The 3,969-nt window shown below is 41.4% G+C and overlaps 1 long non-coding RNA gene across 1 annotated transcript; it reads right to left on the reverse strand.

Annotated features, from left to right (window-relative positions):
* Nucleotides 1–242: 242 nt before the first annotated feature.
* On the reverse strand, nucleotides 243–3,754 carry LOC122866345. The gene is made up of 2 exons (XR_006375675.1): nucleotides 3,187–3,754; nucleotides 243–3,074 (listed from the first exon to the last, which is right to left on the reverse strand). It is a non-coding gene; the product is annotated as an uncharacterized LOC122866345 (long non-coding RNA).
* Between the last annotated feature and the right edge of the window lie 215 nt (nucleotides 3,755–3,969).

A 3,969-nucleotide genomic window follows, 5' to 3' on the forward strand; every position in this document is an offset into this window, starting at 1 on the left:
TGGCCTAATGGTGGTATTACAATAATGATGATGATGATTATTATGATAACCAAGACCATAAGACCGAGAGATGATGAAATTGATGTAATAATAATGGTTGACCACTTGATGGCAGCATTGTTATGGTGTCTTAGTTCAGGAGGTGCCTTTCCATGACTGTGCTTCTCTGTAAAGAAAAGTCCAATGTTGCAACATGTATTCATGTGAGATGACAACCATGAAATAAAATGCACAAACAAGACTCATTTTAATATATTTTATACATTGGTATTTACTGTGCAGAAGGTAGAAAATGCAATACAGTTTGTGTCTGAAGGCAAAATGTAGTTCAGCAGCTGAAATTTAAGTTATGAATTTTGTCTCAAACTTTTAAGCCCTAGAGGTTACATACGTGTGTGCATAAATGGCCACACTCACACACTCCCACACACAGCAGCGCAGCTACTTTAACTCTTAAAAGACTTGCACATTAAAAGCTCCTAATTAAAGCAGGACAAATATTTTTATGGCTATTTTGCCGTGGCTGCTTTTCATTTTCAAAGCACCAACACCTGCGCCCAGATGGTGTTTTTTTTACCATCTGTGAGAGTAAAGTGTAAAAAGATGATCGATATCAGTGGCTACAGCACTTCCCTGCCTCCAGATGGCATGATCGTTAAGTTCTCTGAAGACTGTTGTCTGGAGACCAATCCTTTCAGCTCCAAATGTTAAGATGAAAAAAAGAATCATGTGTATGCCTAGACGAGCTTATTACGCTTCACTTTCAGTACACTTGTGAGAAAGGGAGAAGAGGTTGTAGGTATTCAAGAGCCTCTTGGGGTTGAGAGCACATATTACTAGCCTATATTCCACAACCTATATTTGGTAATGTCTGCAGTGTACTGTAGTACAGTTTTCAGATGGTGTTCACCATATGTCACAATCTGTACGACACAGCTGAGGCTACTGGTTGTGTGATAGTGTGATGTTGGCTGTGACTCACACTTGCACTTTTGCGTTGATCTTGAAATTGCTTGTGAAGTGTAATTTTCTTCAAGTGTGAAGCGCTTTGAGTAGTCGGAAGACTAGAAAGGCGCTATACAAGTACAGTCCATTTACCATTTAAGAAACTGGTTTCAGTTTCAGCAGGTTAAATGCACCAAAAGCAATCATGTGTCACTATGTATATGTGTATTTAGGGAGCTTGGTATGTGTGTGCTAGCTAGCCTCTTGCTAGTGTGCGTCCTGGATACTATATGTGCCTATATGTGTCTCTTGAGTATTTTTCAACTGGTCGGAAAGTACATCTTAAATAAAAAAAAAAGTGGTTAAAGTAAATCCGTATCACACATACCACAAAAAGAGAAGAATCACACATTATTTCTATTACACTATAGCACTCCTATTCTCGAGGGCTATTTTTAACATTTGTATGGATTAGTGAAATCAATTGCTCATCTGGCTGAGGTTGCCTTTTGTTTCAGCCAATTGTGAAAAAACAGAAAGGGCAAAAAAAAAAAAAAAACCCTTTCAAAGAAAACACATTGCCTTGATTTGTAGGTTTTACATTTTGAGGATTGTAATATGGGTTTTGCCAAGACAGTTTTTCTCTCCTGTCAAAACAGCAGCCAAACTCTCATGGAGTACTGTCAGCTCCATATTGTAACACACGCCAGGGAAACTGGCAAACGAACAGGTGGGGTTGTCATATGTTTGTGAAGGAGTCTACTAAATGTTCTTTCCAATTAACAAACAGCTCAGACATTTTCCTCTCAGCAATTTTCTCTCTCTCTCTTCCTGCAGTTGTTGCTCTCTCCATTTGGGAGAGACACATGACTTGTTACATGTCTCTCTAGCTCTGCTGAGAAATGGCAGATTGAAACCCATTTAGCAGGTAGAGCTGGAAGAATGATGGCAAGCTACCAGCGGCTGTGTTGGCTGATGGAGAAACTGAAGAGCTTGCAAAATGTTCTGTAGCTATTATCGTGATTCTACTTTGAAAAATTCAAATGCTGCTTTCTGTGCAGAAGTCAGTTTTGTGATAACAGGTGACTGAGAGGCATGCAACTGGTTCTGTGCAACAGTCTGCCAATTAAGTCTGTAGATTCCCTCAGGGATGCATTATAGATACAGAATGCATAATGGGGGAGTTCAACAATGGCACCTTATGTATCTAGCAACATTTGCAGCTTTGAGAGACTGTGAGGCTAGTGTGTAATTAACCTGCTGTGAGTACTTAGGCTGCTGTAAGTACTGCAGTGTACTGTGAGTACTGTGAAAACATTAGTGAGGAGAGAGAAGAGTCTTTTGTCTTAAACGGGTAGCTCACCAGAGTGGGAGCATTGACTTTACTCGAACAGCGTGGAAAAAAAGGGATAGCCTAATTAATTGGCTGGCTGGGCCATCAGTGCTGTGGCAACATTTTGTGAGGATTGGGAGGGAAGAAAGTTTAACTGGCTCATTGGGTTTTGCACTGAAAACATTTAACAAGAATTCATTTTACCAGAATAGTTTTCAACTCTGGTGGGGCAACTCCAAGTCAAGTCTCTAGGTCTTCAGAGTATCTGCTGTCTACACAGGAGGCGTTTCAGCTGCTTCTCACGTGCGTCTGACAGAACAGATAACTCAATCCAGATGTCTACACAGGCTCACGTTTCACTCACGCTATAAGTGCGTAAATTACATTACATTTAAATGTGAGAAATGTCACTGACCAAAGACCGGTCGTTCTTTGAGCCGGCAAGTAGTACAAGTCCCAGTTAGCTTCGCAGCCTTGTGCCGCTGCTGCTACATTCATGTGGTGTCGGAATAATCTTAAAAATTAGTTCTAGATCATATTTAATGGTTCACCTGATCCGTTTCCTTTGCTCTTCGTTATCAACGTGTTGTTTAAACGCACTGAGCAATACAATAAAACACATCTTGTTTGTAGCGTCCCTGTTGTTTCCACACTACAACTTGAAGCTCATGCACACACTGAAGTCGTAAGAACGACCATCCGAGGAGCACTTGAATGCACCATTGGCCTGTTGGCTCTGGCTGGCAGCGGAGGTCTGTGACTGAGTCGACGGTCCTCGCTGCTGCACTACTTTAGCCTACGCCACAACAACAAAAATAATTAAGTGGTAAACTGGTAATAATGTTTTGGGGTTTACAGTAAAACATAAACATGTTTGCTAAGCTGTGTATATTATATATGTATCTTACATTTTCTAAGTAACGAACCCATGCTTGTATGTAGGTTGTGTAAGCTCAACAGATGTTACAGAAATGTGATTTGACTGCATCGATTTGTTGTTCTTCCTGGGCAAGCTGCAGCCGATGTCCCACGAGAGAACGGTTCATTCTGTCTCGTTCAGTAACTGTAGCTGCCAAGCTGTCTGGGCTCAAGACCGATTCAATCACTTCTCGTTCACTCCCCGTAGGCAGCGTGAGCAATACCATACGATAAAAGCGAGTGGGAAAAGTCAAGGATTCATGGGCAGTCAGACGTTAGACCCGGAAAATACTGGACACTAAAAAGATGTTGTTCAAAAACATTTGTTCGTTCATTTTCGCCCACTGACGAAGTAAAGAAGCTGCTGCTCATACTATGCCTCCTGTTTAGACCATAAACGGTATATAAAGATGAACGAGGCGTCTCCACTTCAGCCCATTGTACAAAAATGAAGCCAAAGTATCCCGGATACGGGAGCTGCCATCTTGCGCTTGCATCTTCATTTGGAGCCAGAGTCTGCGCAGTAGTGATCGGAGTTAGAGCCGCGGTATCGAGGCCCCGCCCATACACCCGGCCGACTCAATCGCGAGCCCCTCAGCTGTCAATCATGACGTGTAACACCCTTTTTATAGCATCAAATAACTAATTAGAACCAAACTTATCAGAAAAACGAACACTTGAACATACATCAGCATAATACGAATAACCTAAAATGACAGAATCCATCTTTGGGAAAAATTTATTTGACGTGACTTTGAATTTTTAGTTTGGCT

This window comes from Siniperca chuatsi, linkage group LG2 (genome assembly GCF_020085105.1).
Source record: "Siniperca chuatsi isolate FFG_IHB_CAS linkage group LG2, ASM2008510v1, whole genome shotgun sequence".
NCBI lineage: Eukaryota > Metazoa > Chordata > Actinopteri > Centrarchiformes > Sinipercidae > Siniperca > Siniperca chuatsi.